The 16002-nt window shown below is 38.6% G+C and overlaps 1 protein-coding gene across 6 annotated transcripts in view; it reads right to left on the bottom strand.

Moving 5' to 3' along the window:
• The window catches only part of camk2d2 (calcium/calmodulin-dependent protein kinase (CaM kinase) II delta 2), a 42834-nt gene that overhangs the window by 20989 nt on the left and 5843 nt on the right, over nt 1–16002 (bottom strand). The window lies entirely within an intron of this gene.

Raw genomic sequence — 16002 nt, 5'->3', positions numbered from 1 at the left:
CAAAATCATGTATCATCTTAAAACATAATTTCACATTTAGTATAATGAACTGCATTACACTGTTACATTAAGCTAATCTCTTCACACGGGAAAATAAAACTTTCAGTAACTTTTTTTTAGTTTGATTACAATACAGTACAATTATATCATCACTATATGACACCACTGAAAGTCAGTAAACCATAATATTAAATAGTTACCCAGCACTTAATGAGAAGATGGACATTTTTAATAGTCGGGTTTTTATATATCTTATATATATATATATTATAAGTAGCTATGTCAGGTCGCAATAGGCTAGAGCTGCTTTTTCTCAATTTAATCATTAGGTGAAACATTTTACTGAAAAATATTAAAAAAAAAATTCTGGCTAACACCACAAAACCTGAAAATATTCATTATTATTATCGAGAAAGACAAAAAAGCAGCAAACCAGAAGCTGGACATAGAGAAAATTAGGTACTTCTGTTTAAAAAATTACTTAAACCATTAATCAATTATCAAAATAAAATTATTTGTCTGTCAGTCAATTAATCCATTTTCAATTAATTGACTAAATCATTTCTGCTTTATGTTAATGTGATGCTTAGTTTTGGAGCCTGGAGGATTTCTGCATCAATGTGATAAAGTTACTTCTGTTAATATTTAATTCACAGAATCAGCCAAAACCAGACTTTCACATCTGGTTATTTATAAACTGTTTGTGTGAATAGAATTTATATTACAAGAAACTATACCGCTCTTTCAATATATGATTATATACATCATGCTGGAGTGGCAGTGAGCATTGGGTACTCACTTTAAATGTGGGAAGTTTACTTAGATACTGAAAATGATAAATATCAGAGATGACTCTAAAGAGGCAGTTGTTAATCATGTTACATATCGTGCATGATGACCAATAGTCTTCTTCTTCTTTCAACTGTTCCTGCTAGGGTGCGACACCTCCTCCAAACCATACAACACAGCTGGTCTAACGATCCTCCTGTGAACCTTCTCTTTCACCCTTCTGTCACAGATCACTCCTGGAATTCTTCTCTACCCACTCCGTCCTGCCATACTCTCTTCTTCACCTCTCTCCCACACTCAGACTACTTTGAACAGTTGACCCCTAGTATTTAAACTCATCCATCTTCACCACCTCCTCATCGTTCTGCTGTCCTCCCTTGCATTCATGCACATGTATTCTGTTTTGCTCCTACTGACTTTCATTCCTCTTCTCTCCAGTACATATCTCCACCTCTTCAGGCTCTCCTCAACCTGCTCCCTACTCTCCTGCTGGCTTATAGTAAATCACCAAATTTCACAAACTGAACACAACATAGTCTCCACAGACAAACAGTAAGGACAGCTGGCATTTGCGGTTACTGTACTTCTGCCATGTGACCACAGAGAGGCTTAGATGACATGTGATCCAAGAGGCCTCTGAGGGCATCTTGTGAGACCAGAATCATTTTATCTGCCTTAGTGAAATAAGTTACTTTAAAATCTTTCTGTCAGAAGAGACCAAAGTCCAGTGACTCTGATTCAGAACAAATGAGTCAAAGAAGCGGTCGTTAGAATGAGTAATGCAGTACAGTGTTGAGGCGACCCATTTCAGCTTTGCCTGGGGACACAAAGAGGAAGAGAAAGAGAGAAAGAGAGGGAGAGGAAGAAGAGCAATGGGTTCTACTTTTTTTCCAAATAAAATAGGACGCCTACTTTTCACTCTCAACCTTGTCTCCTTCCTCTGCTCTTCTGGATGCTATGGAAACTGTGGACTCAGTTCAGCTCAGAAGCAAGACCAACAGAGAACACCAGGCAGCTTGTTCCCATTATAGGCACAGGTATCTGTTTATGCTTGTGTAGTGCATCTATAGGAAGCGACAGGCAGACACACAGACAAACTTGGGGATCCAGTTTAAATTAAGTAGAACTCAAAGGTGTTCTCAAAGGCTGGGTAAAAATGCCAGTACACTCACTGTAACTGACAGACTGAAGAGAAAGAAATGAAGCCAGAAAAAACAGTGAAACAGTGAAATAAGAAACAAATATAACACAAGCTGTGGCTGCAGTACAGTTAAAACTAGAAATATAGAAGAAGAAAAAGTTGATTTAAAGCCTGCCCTAGTACAGTAAGTTATACCAAGGTATGTTCACTCCCTAAACCACGGAAGAGGAGGTGAATGTGTGCCAACCAGTTTGATGATCTTCCAAAGCAATTGTTCACATTCATTAAAATTATTCTCTCATGCTTCCATCCAAGTATAAATCCATCAAATTAAAAGAGCAAACAGCCACAACCTGTTCAGGTGATGCCTTGATTTAGACCCTGACATATAATTACAGGTTTGTATAAATGCTGAACTTGAAACGTCTACCTGAGATGGAAAGAAAACTGTCAAGAAACTGAACACGTTTCCCAGGGCCACATGTAATGAGCACAACTAATCACATGATACTATTAACCAACTGAAGGGTTGGTGAAGAGGACTGTGTGAAATTTTTGAAAAATATCTGACAGGGGGATGCTTTTGTGTGGTAGCAAGATTGCCATATTGCCTGTGAGAACATGCCAGTTTCGATTTTGTTTGAGGTGTTCTGCCAGCTTTGGAGACAAGCACAACAGCAGAAAGGCAGACAGGCATCCTGACAGGCAGAACCAGAAACAAGCGCAGCTCAGCCATTATTTCATGATGAGCAGGACCCTCTGAGATAGGTCACTAATTTTTCCATCTGTGCCTCAGTCTTGCCATGTACAGTAACTGCATGATACATAATACTTTTGCATGTCTCTCAGACCAACTCACAAACTCTGTCTTTCCTTCAATATGTTAAAAAATGCATTTTATTTACTCTGTGTGATAGTTTTCATAATCTAGCACTTTCATTTTATGGCACTTTCAGGTTTTTGGTTTTGGTATCTTTATTTTAGTCTAACAGCATCATGTTGTGTGCTCCTTCGGTCCTACAGTGGTTTTGTTATGTGTCCATTTTCTTTGGCTCACCAAACAAAAGGTGAAAAACTGATTTTTACATACATTTTATATACAAAATAGTTCATTTTAACAGAAATACCAGAAAGTAGGAATGTTTTGCTATCTCATTTATATAATCAGTAACCCTGTATTCATTTAAAACTCAACTTTGTAATTCATCATCATTTTACAGCAGACAAATAACTAGAAAGCATATAGTACTCTGCTGAAATTAGACTGTTCCACATTTTGATATTTAAGCCTCAGCCTATTTGAATTTTTAGATTGTGCTTCTTTTAATAGTCCATTTATAAATGTAATTGAAAGTGTGGAATGATTAGGATGAATGGTGTATATACTATAGCAGTCTGGAAAAAACATGTTTTGCAGCTAACTCTAAATATTTGGATGTCACAAATTCTCTACACAGACGCTGATCACAATAAAAAAGAAATAAAACAAACCTGTAGAAAACACTGAGCCCCAGTTTTTAATTGGTTTGGCCCACTTGTCCACTTGGTTACATTTCAGCTGTGGCCTGTGTAGTTGACATGTTCATTATTAAATGTCATCATTTGGTACTGTGCACCAATCATAGATTGGGGCTTTAAGCTAAAGGAACGTTAGATTGTTAGCTACAGTACCAACTGAAAAAACTCAAGACAGTACATCATAGGCAGAATTTAAAAGCATGCAATTTAGACTGAAAGTAGTAGCTTTATAATATATACTGTAACATATTATAATTACCATCATCATCAACCATTTTCTGTTCTTTCTACTTTTAGAACACCTATCTGTCACATATTTGAAAACCTTCAATTGTGTCAAATTGCAGTAAAAAAAAAAACGTGGATAATGAGGCAAACAGTACTGTATGTACTGATAACACATACAACATAGATGCTGTTTAGTAAATACTGAAGCAGAAAAAATATTTGAATACAATGTTATTACAATGAAATTATTTTTGCTGTTTTAGACCTCAGGACCTCAGGCATAATGTAATATAATCAAATAGTATAAATCACCACGGATTTAAAGGTACTTGTTGGTTTGTCACTGTACTATCTCTGCACATTATAAATGTCGTTCATAACACTCCCGCACTCCCTTCCCATCATTTTCCACCCCCACTTTTCTTCTCTCTCTCTCTCTCCCTCTCTCTCTCTCCCTCCTCCACAGGTACTCCACCTCCAAGCCGGCTGGACATCTGTTGTCTAGCAACTCCTGCACCAATCAGAGCGTCAGGCCTCTCCTCTCCTCTGCAGTGGAACCAGCCTTGCATGCAAATGGCCGACAGAGTTCACACACAACTATCAAACTCTACAGAACTACGATCCTGTACTGCAACAGTTACTGTGAGTGCCAAGATGTGTATGCACTGTACAAGCCTAAAATAAAAGCAGAGTGTTTAAACAGTTTTTTATGCATGCCCTAGTAACTTTTTATCATCGCCTTCTGCAGTCGCAAGATGTATTTGACATGACGTTTGAACTTCAGCAAAGATGCTACAGTAGTTATGGAAGACAGGAAAATGGAACTTGTGGTAAACTTGGAAAATGTGATACTACAGGATCTATGCCGTTGATTTTTGCAGGAGAAAATATAACCGAGCTGTGAAACTTAACACTTCCAGGGGGCTGGCTTTTTGTGAATAAACTTAAATTGCACTATATTAAACCAGACAGCGTCCGACAGTCCTATGGATACAAGCTTTAACGAGAGAGTGATGCAGTCCACAAGATGTCATAGCTTTATGAATGTTTTAAATGCAGTTTGCTTGAGGTTAGCTCAGGTTTTAGCTTTATTGCTTCATAGCAAAAAGGAAAAACTTCAAAGACATACAAGTCAATAATGTGTCGCTAGGCATGAGCGGAGGTTTAATTGTCTGAATGTTAGCCTGAGAGAGCTTTTTTAATGGAGGAGAAAATCACATTTACACCTTTCTACTGGACAAACTTCTGCTGCAGTCAACTATGAAATCTGCCTGACTCTCAAAAAGTCTCAGACTGACCACAATGAGTTATGACTGGCTGACAAAAATGCTTTACAATACTTTATCTGTGTGTGTGGGTGTGCAAGCTTGAGCCTTACTACCACAGACACTAGTGAGAGACTTTTTGCTTGTGTGGTTAAAAGTGACAGCAGCATTTCTACATAATGTGAAGCCAATGTAATTGTGCAGACAATTTTGAAGCTCCCCCAGTCAGCTGTTATTATTCAGAATGGTCTGAAGCTTTCAAGCTTGATCTAAGCTGCCTGTCTGAGTGTCTGTCTGTATGTATGTTACTCTGTCTAGCAGTGAATGAATTTATATTCATATATTCAGTAAGACCATGACAGTTTGTGATTAAGACCACATTTCCAATATAACCAGTTGCCTTATGCTGCAAATATAAACTTTATTTCTTTCACTCAAGGGTTTTCTTGAGTTAAACATGTTGGTTGTTAAATTGTTAATCTGCTACTGTGAAAAAACTGAAAAAAAGAAAAAAAACTCTCCCTTTTTCTTGCCAAAAATATTATAACACTATATTTCTTTGTGTCGTAAAAAAATCAAACAGATCTTGATGAAATACAGTGCAAGATGCAGTGCAGCAACCACAAGAGGCTTCTAGTCTTTTAGTGATGGTTTAGTTTGTTTATGGCAAATCTGTGTCAGAAGTTTCTGTGTTTGTGAGTTATTGTGATATACTAGATGCAGCACATTCAAAAGGGCAACTTTTTAATATTTTAAAAGATGAACACACATTGCTCATATGAATGTACTTAAATGTGGAATGAACAGACTCGTGCAGGGATAGCACTGTCAGCTGCTTTGCTGTCTGCTGGGCACTGACCTCTTGCATTTGTCAAGTCATAAACCATCTTGTCTAAAACTATCTATTTCTTGGGCATCAGCATTCCAAGTATGTAGCCTCTGTGCCACCCAGAGTAGGATTTAACACACAACTGGACACAGTCCAGTTGTCACTTACGTCTATGTTAGTTAATAGACAGCAAGCCTGACGTAAGCAGAGCGTCCTATGTCCTTATTGTCTTTATCTCTTGGAGATAAGATCTACATTTTTGCAATAACTGAATAAAACAACTCAGATGCTTTTATTCATATTGCATTGCTTAAGAAATACCTAATATTCCACAAACATTGGCTTTCCACAAGAATTACTCAAACTCTTGAGTCACCTCTTTTTTTTTACTTTTCATGATTCATGGAAGTGCATGGAAGTGATTTTTCAAAGTAACCAAGGTCCATGGTTCATGGAGCAGACACTGAATCAGAGTCCCAAAAGCACTTGCTTATATACGTAATTCAACTTCTCCTTCTGTGGAGCTAATTTTTATCTTATCTTTGAAGACGATTCCTTGTTTTCACAATTCTTGGTATTTTCCACCATTAATTACAAGTCTTTTGTAAACTGAGCTATTTTATACACCATTAATTATGGTTGTGATACAGTTATTCCTCCCAAAATGACATCATACGATGACCTTCAATATGTTGCAATTTGTTGGCAATGATTCAATATAGTCCTTCCTGGATAAAAATAAATGGGTCAGTGACTATCAGTCATATCAGTTGATCATTATTGATTCATTGTTGACCTTTACTGATTCATTGTCATAATTATTGACTCACTAAAAAATTTCCCACACCAGCAATCTTTATTTATGCACCTTGCAGATAGGAAGGCAGCTATCCTTAATTCTGCAAAGAAAAATATTGGAGACCCAGGGAGACCTGTTTGCTTACAGAGTTTTCTTGCAGTTCAATGGGTGATTCTGAAAAGTTGCTTTCAAAAAGCTGACCCCATATAACCCCCACCTCTATTTCCCTCTCTGTCTCCCTCCGCCACTGCTTGTTTCTCTTTCACTCAGTTTCTGATGTGTCACGTCTGCAACCGCACTGCAGCATAGTGTAGTGCTCTATGTGTGTGTTTGTGTGTTTTCTTTGCCTTTAAAAAGCTGTAGTTTGACTTCCTGTAAGTCTAATACAACCAGATTTAGAGACAGAGAAGACACAGGCAGACATGGAACAAGCAAGAGACAGAGACGCAAATAGAGACAGAACAAACACCTGAAGGGGAAAGTATAGTCAAATACTGAACAGAGTACATTTTAACATCCTGTCCTTGCTTGATTGACCAAATAATGTATGTCATCTGATTTCTGGCCTCTTTCCACAATCAGACCCACATTATACAGTATTTCATTGTGCCAAGCACTCATTTCCCTGGAAGATAAAACACACTCTAGAAATAAAGCAATATGGGTTTTTTGCATCAGATAATGGTATCAAATGTTTATGGAATTTCAATTTTTTCTATTTATTTGGTGTGATTTTAAAAACACACTACTCTCTGGAGAAACAGCCTACATGGTTATGTGCCTTGGCTTGCTATTACCTTTTCAAGCCAAGACATGTACACCTGCAGTAAATGTCTTTACCATCGACTTTGTTGTTAAATGGTAGGTTAATTTACTGGCTAGTAATGTCATTGTGACCTGTAATCTACAGAGCGACTTTACACAGACTGGAACACTTAACTACATACATACATGTGAAGAGGGTGACATTTGTTATTGCATTAATACCAAAGGAAAGGTTACAAATGTTTAATTTTGCTGTATTAATGTAGCAAGGTATTGTACTAATGATGTGAAGTGATATTACTTAGCAGTTAAAAACATCGTGTCTGTATCAGATGAAAAGTGTGAATAAAAACTTTAAGAGGAATTCTGCATTAAATTATTTGTAAAATAATTACACAGATTGTTGTTGGTGTATGATGTTAATGCAGGTGATTCTTCCAACAATGCACATACTGTGTGCAAAAACCAGACTTGAGGTATATGTTGTTTCAAAAGCGACAACCTCCGGGGCTGAAAAATGAAGCCAATGTGGAAGTGCCAAAAACTGCAGTTCCACGAATGGCCACTTGAAGCTGGCTCCAAAAGCCAGTGAATCCCTATAGACCATACACTGTAAAAAAAATATGGATGTGGTCACCGTGATGTCACCCATTGGTTTGTGGACTGCCGTTTTGAAGCCTCGAGTTTAGCGATTTGACCGTCGCCATCTTTGATTTTTGGAGCCAGAAGTGAGCATATTTGGACAAGAGGGTGGAGCTGACCCTAGTTCTACCTGCTAGCTTGGTTAGCACAGTGCATTTACAATCTGTGGTTAACTGTGATCGTGATAATAATAATAAAATATATATATAATAATAATAACGCTAATGCTAATTTTAGCCAGCGAAAACAGGCCTAAAACCATTAAAACAAAATGTACTTAAAGGAACAACTGAACAACTGACTCCTTAGGGGGTCTTTTTTAGGTGACTAAAATGTTACAATTAACTTCCATGAACTGAAAAAACACTTTGAAGTAGTGGTAGCTACAACTGTACTCTGTGAATCTGGGGTTGCGCCATGGTTACGTTATGTAATCAATGTTGTCGCCATGGTAGCGACTTGTCAATCACAATGTAGCCACGACCTGAAGCATACGCTGCTTCATCGTCTATTTTACTCTAAATTGGACCATAATTTACAAAATGAACATCATGTTATATTGAAGAAGATTTGAAACTAGTGTTTGAGACCATATACTCATTAGGAAAGTGTTTACTGGGATAATAAATCAAGTGAGAAGTACGGTCATTTTCTCATAGACTTCTATACAATTGGACTTCTTTTTGCAACCAGTGGAGTCACCCCCTGCTAGCCATTAGAAAGAACGCAGGTTTCAGGTACTTCCGCATTGGCTTCACTTTTCAGACTGGGGGCTAACCGTTTGCCACAGATCCCCATGTTAAAATGCCCAACTTTACAGCAGAAATAAACATGTTGACAGCCTGGTTTTGGTCTCTACAGCTAATTTCACTGTTCATGACAACTGTACTGGGGGTGAATTTTTATATAACTCACCTTTTTTTAATTTCATTAAGGCTTAAAGTTATACATAATTAAGGGCATGGCCGCTTTGAGTTACAGGTGGGTGCTGTCACAGACAAGTCGCTACCACGGTGACAACACTGATTAGGTAACGTAACCATGGCGTAACCCCAGATTCACAGTATAGGCGTAGGCGTAGCCGTAGCCTTCGCTATTTCAGTGTTTTCAGTTCATGAAAGTTAATTGTACCATTTTGGTCGTCTAAAAAAATCTTGCTCAGCATTTGGTTATACTCTAAGGTGTCAGATGTTCAGTTTATGTTAATAGTTTTAAGCCTGTTTTTTGCTATGGAAAATTAGCATTAGCACTAGCATTATCACAGTAAACCACAGACTGTAAATGCACTATGCTAACCAAGATTGCAGCTAGTGTTAAGGTCAGCTTCACCCTCTTGTCCAAATATGGTCACTTCTGGCTCCAAAAATCAAAAAAATGGGTGACGTCACAGTGGCTATTTTTTACAGTCTATGTTCGTTTCTTGACAGGGGTAGCAGTTGCCGCAGCAGGCATAAAAAGCTGAACACTGGCTGACCTGCTCTTTTCCACCAGGAATATAATACAAGACAATACAGTCATCGGGGTAGCCAATACCAAAACATTTTTGAAGTGAGTTGAATTGAAAATGACCATACGTGACAAATTACTCTATCATGTCCTGAGCAAAGGAGAACCAACACTAGCTAAGGTTAGCTTTGTACCATTCTCTGGCTACAGTGCCCTGTGAGTCAGCTAAGTGTCTGATGCAATAGTGGTCATGTGTCAATCTGTCTCTCCTAAATTGATAATTTAAATTGTGATGGGCATTATTCGATTAATCCATTTAAACAATCAATAAACTAATCGATAATAAACATAAACCTTAGCTGAAGTCCTAACCCTAATGCACACACAAATCCACTCACCACACACACCACAACAGGGCACTGAAATTGCTCTGCTCCAATTTAATTAAGAGTTTTAATTAAAAAGATGTAGTGGGGTGAATATAACATCCTCTGCGGCCAGCAGCTAAGTAGTCCTCCTCTGTATTGTTCCATGCTACCCCCCACAGAACCCGTAGGTCTAATGAAACCGTCCAGGACGATGAGACACCATCACCCTCCGCTGGTTCCCAATAGAGGAAGAAATATGAGACTGATAACTCCCTTGCTTTCACTTCAGGGTTGAAACAAAAGGTGGCTGGTGTCAGAGATAAAACTGCCCCCAGGGCATTGCTGGGAGTCTTATAACGTACGGTAATGTCTACCTTATCTTATCCAGCGTAATGCAGGCACGCACACATTAGACTAATATGTTAAAGTGGTTTAATCTGAGAGTAGTGGTGTCCAGACATCCTGGCAAGGAGACACTCACCAATAATAAGAAACAGACACAAATTAAAATTCACTTTTATACTCACAAATACAGACTTAAAAGCAGCAATAAAGCCCTAATGTACATTCTTTATGATGATTATGATGATGATTACATCAATGATGTAAGAGCTGTGTGGTGCAGCTGAAGAGCATCGGTAGCACCAAGGTACTAAAATACTGTACCCATATTCAAAAGTCTTTTTGCACAACATTTCTACTGTTTAAACAGGCAACAGCAAAAATAAAAGCATGGGTATTGTCTAAAAATGTCCTTTACTTAATGAATAAGAAAAAAATCATAGATCACTAACCATGTATGTCCGTGGTTACCAGAAGAGCTGGCACTAGCAACCAGCCTTACCAATAAGGACAGCAAATACACAGCTTAAGAAGACTACCTGTTTGAGAGCACTGTATGCACATTAAAGTGTGCAAACTTTGAACATATATGATATGAACAGATATGAGCCAGCCATTAAAAAATATACCATTGTTGCTCTTGATACTTAAAGGAAAATTTCACATTTTCTACATCTACTTGAGCTAAATTCTTCCTGCATCCACCCACAATGCCGTCCAGTAAAAGTTCCTAACTTTTCATCTAGTTTTTTTGCTCTGTGGAAAGAAAAAGCATTGAAGTAATAAGAGCAAAATGTTACAGCTGCACTGCATTCTTGGTCTGCTGAGACTATATATTATATTATATTATATTATATTATATTATATTATATTATATTATATTATATTATATTATATTATATTATATTATATTATATTATATTATATTATATTATATTATATTATATTATATTATATTATCATTTCACAATGGATGGATAATAACTGTTTATCTATCTAACTACTCTCATTTTATTATATACTATATATATAATTACTGCACAATGTATAATAACAACCTTTTCTATTTTACTATTTAAGTATTTATTTTATTTTATTCGATTGTTGTGTGTGATGTGTGCTGGACAGTGCTGTTGTGACACTTAAATTTCCCTTGGGATTAATAAAGTATTTCTTATTCTTTTTCTTATTTACTGCTGTCAGAGAAATTTGTGTCTTTTACCTCCTTCGGCTTCAGGTGTTTAGAAGTGCCAAAGTGGGAAGTCTGTAAAGAAGCTCTTTCATTCTGAGGTTCTGACCACCAAATCTGACTTTCACCTCACCGTTTCTGTTGTAATTTTTTTAACATTTTTCTAAAATTGAGCTTTGTTGCTTCAGTGCTGGAAATATATCTATTTCCATCCATCCATCGACAAAACAGAAATGCATTGGTGTTTTGCCACTTATTTCACTTTAATGCCTCTTTCAGTGTTCATACACAACATCCAAGCTTTATGTAGTGCTGCTGGAAAAACAATACAACACACATACATAGACAATTGAACAAGTAACTATATAACACACAGGCTAGAGTGACGACATACTGCCAGGGAGCCAGAGAAGGGGTGAGGAAGGAGGAGGTGGACGAGGGAGGACAGCGTAGGAGAGGATTGTTAGGGGGAAAGACTAAATTAAACAGATCGAAAAAAACAGAGGTTGAAAAGGACATACAATAGGCGGAGATAAAAGAGAGAGAAAGGGGGGAGGTAAAGATAGAAGGAGATGCACTACTCTGTAATTAAGAATGCCCTTGCTTTCTGCAGAGTCCATTACCCTTGTTAGTCATACTGTAGGTTATTTCCGGGCTGAACAATCAATCGTTTTTATATCGAAATCCTGACATTTTCGAAATGCAAAGGCTGCAATTTTGATTATAGCTTACATTATTAACAAAGATTTAAGATGTGAAAGTTTTATTCAGATTTTGCCAGCTGAAACTGTCACTGAAAATTTGAACAGCTAATGAATTACAAATGTCTGGTTAGTGTGCTGTCTCTCTATTTATCAAAAAATACAATGTTGGTTTTGTTGACAACAAAACACCAATCTATATCATTTTAATGTTTGAAAATGTAGAATGAACTGTGTCTTCGTGATTTTTGAACAGACCAACAGAGTAGTGAGTCTACCTCTCTGGGAACAATACAGCATCATTTTCAGACAGGTACTGCAGTTAGCTAATTGTCAAGCATAAATTACTGGCAGGTTATGTATTAGAGCTGTGATGATAAGTCAATTAATCGGTTAGTTGATGACCAGAGAATGACCTATTGGGCAGATAGGCAACTATGTTGATTGAATAATCATTTTCCAAGTTCCTTTTCCAATTTTTCAAGCAAAAATGCCAAACATTCGCTGGTTCAAGGCTCTCAAATGTGAAAATATGTTGCTTTTCTTGGTCATAAATTAATGTAAATTTAATATTTGGGGGTTTTGGAATGGTGGTTGGACAAAATAAGACATTTGATGATGTCATCTTGTGCTCTGTGATAATTTGATTAGCTTTTTTCACATTTTTTGACGATTTATTGATCAAATGATTAATCAAGAAAATAATTGTTAGTTGCACCCCTATTATGAATCTCGGTAAACTCATCATATCATTGATTAAATGCTGTTATGTAGCTTGTCCTGTCAGTCTGTGAGGCAATAACATTAGTTTAAGCAGCTACAGTAGTGCTGTTAGTTTCAGTTGTCATTAATCCAGCTTTAACATTGTTTTTCAAGATTTTACCCTTGGAAATAGCAGTTTCACAAAAACAGGATTTCTTTCTTTCTTCGAGATTCAGCCACATCTTGTGGCCTTCATCAGCTATTTTCATGGAGACAGTTAACTTGTCACGGAGATAGTTTAGCTCAGTCATCACGTGACCCTAGAAGTGAAGTACCTGGTAACTAAAGTTCTTGACAATGTGTAAACTCCATCCACTGATGAAAGCCACAAGATGAGGCTGAAAGCTCTGGAAGAAATCTTGTAAGTGGACCTTAAGTAAATAATTTTTTGTTAAGCTCTAATATTGTAATATATTGCTGAATGGAAGCTAAATACCTAAAATCTGTCTTTGGAGAAACTTAGAAGTTTGCTTTTGTCTGGCTAATTGGTTTGAAAAGGAAAAAGACAGGACAGGTGTCAGCATCATGACGCAACTGAATGGTTTATCTGATTATTTTCATGTAGGAACATGATGAGTTGGTAATTATGTTTGAGGAAGATGTTGCATGTATAACAATTATAAATGCAATTATAAATGCTTTGGGTTTAATTTACAGAAAATAATCACTATTTTAATCATATTCAAAATGGTCAGAAAAGCTGCAATCAGATATTTTCCCTCTCCCATTGTTCAACCTATACATCAGTTCTTGGAATATCTTAATCACACACATTCAGTCATATACAAAGATAGATGCACATAAACACCCTTGTTACAGTTTCAGGTTCAGCCTCATGTGTTTTCCTCCCACCCAGAGTCCGGTTGGCGAGACAGATGAGTTTTGAATGAAACCAAAAACCTGGCTCCTTTCAAAAGATGGAATATTTTCAACACTGTGTGTGTGTGTGTGTGTGTGTGTGTGTATGTGTGTGTGTGTGTGTGTGTGTGTGTGTATGTGCGAGAGAGAGAGAGAGGTAGCAACACAGAGAGTGAGAGAATGACCAACATTTATTTTTAGCCTTCAAGCACCCAGCGAGTCATGTGATCCCCCTTCTTCCCACTGATCCCTCCTTCCTTTCCTTTCCTCCCATTTCTCTGTCTCTCTGTCACAATCTTTCTCTCCCCTGCAATCACATCCCTTCTCCCTCCTCTCCTCTCCTCTCCTCTCCTCTCCTCTCCTTTCCTTCCTTTCACTTCAGAGGAGGCGAAACAGAGTCACAATGACACCGGAGGAACACAGGGATGAAGATGATAAGAGAAGGAAAGGAAAGCAGGAGGACAAATCTTTATCTTGCCTAATGACGGAAGGCTACATATGCAAACGTATATATATATATATATATATATATATATATATATGTATATATACATGCAGAGGTTGTGGGATATATGGATGCTTCGAAACCCAAACTGCTATCACAACTAGAGATTGATGAGGTACAACGAACATGCTACGGCAAGGGGGAGCCAGGATGACAGGTCAGAGGGGAGATATCATCATCCTCCCCACACTCCGAGATTGGGTACCAAGGCCCAACAAGCCCTTATGACCTTAACACAAGGGCAACTGATCTAAGAATGACTATCATAACTAAGCTGGACACCAAGCACCTCCGTAGTCGATTACCAAGGCTAAGTGACAAAGTACACTCTGAAAGTCTGCTAGAGGATGTGAATGCAGTGCTACGTACTATCCCTACCCAGACCGTAACTGAGACCAATCAGCTGATATACACCACAGCAACAGTGATCCTAGAGACGCTTGGCTACAAGATGAACACCATGAGCCACAAAGAACATTACCCTCCATGGAGAAGGAGGCTGGAGGCCAAGATCAAGGCAACACGGAGAGAAGTTAGTCAACTCTCAGAGCTACAGAAAGGTGTGGGGACGAAAGGGACACCCAGGAAGTACAACAAGCTGTCTATACCTGAGACACTGGAGACTGCCAAGCAAAGGCTCACAGCTCTGGCTACCCGCCTGAAGAGATACACAGGAGAAGCAGAAGCCAAGAGAATAAATAGGATGCTCTCCACCGAACCATCCAAAGTGTACTCTCAGTGGCAAGGTAATAACACAAGAACAGATCCTCCCAGAGCTGAGACTGAACAATACTGGAAGAGCATATGGGAGAAGGAGGCATCACATAACACCAATTCTCAGTGGCTAGTGGATCTAAGAGCAGACCACAGCAATCTCCCAGAACAAGATCCAGTAACTATTACAATGGCAGACATCCAAGGACGAGTGTCAGGTATGAAGAGCTGGACAGCACCAGGCCCGGACATGATCCACACCTACTGGCTAAAGAAACTGACTGCACTCCATGAACGCCTGGCAGCACAAATGAACCAGCTGCTGATAGATGGGACGAACCCAGAGTGGTTAACCCAAGGGCGGACAGTCCTGATCATGAAGGACCCCCAGAAGGGCACGATCCCATCCAACTACCGGCCAATAACCTGCCTCTGTACAACATGGAAGCTCCTGTCAGGCATCATAGCGGCTAAGATGAATAGGCACATAGCCTAATACATGAGTAGGGCCCAGAAAGGAATTGGTAGTAATAACAGGGGAGCCAAGCACCAGCTACTGGTCGATAGAGCAGTCACCCAAGACTGCAAGACCAGGCAGACCAACCTGTGCACCGCCTGGATTGACTATAAGAAGGCCTATGACTCAATGCCACACACATGAATACTGGAATGCTTGGAAATGTACAACATCAACAGGACACTAAGAGCCTTCATCAAGTACTCAATGGGGCTGTGGAAAATGGAGGCCAACTCAAAGCCAATTGCACAAGTTACCATCAAGTGCGGCATATACCAAGGTGATGCACTATCCCCGATGCTGTTCTGCATAGGCCTGAACCCCCTCAGCCAGATCATCTCAAAGAGTGGCTACGGGTACCGGTTCCGAAGTGGAACAACCATCAGTCACCTCCTCTACATGGATGACATCAAGCTGTATGCCAGGAATGAGCGAGACATCAACTCACTGATCCACCTCACCAGGATCTACAGCAACAACATCGGAATGTCATTCCGACTAGATAAGTGTGGTCGGATGGTATCGAAGAGGGGGAAGATGATCAGGACCGAGGGGGTTGAGCTACCAGAAGGCAGCATTGCAGATGTTCAGGACAGCTACAAATGTGTGTGAGAGGGAGATTAT

The sequence above is a fragment of the Thunnus maccoyii genome, chromosome 2 (assembly GCF_910596095.1).
Source record: "Thunnus maccoyii chromosome 2, fThuMac1.1, whole genome shotgun sequence".
Taxonomy (NCBI): domain Eukaryota; kingdom Metazoa; phylum Chordata; class Actinopteri; order Scombriformes; family Scombridae; genus Thunnus; species Thunnus maccoyii.
Note: the sequence above shows the minus strand (reverse complement) of the source record. Positions and strands in the feature narration are given on the sequence as shown.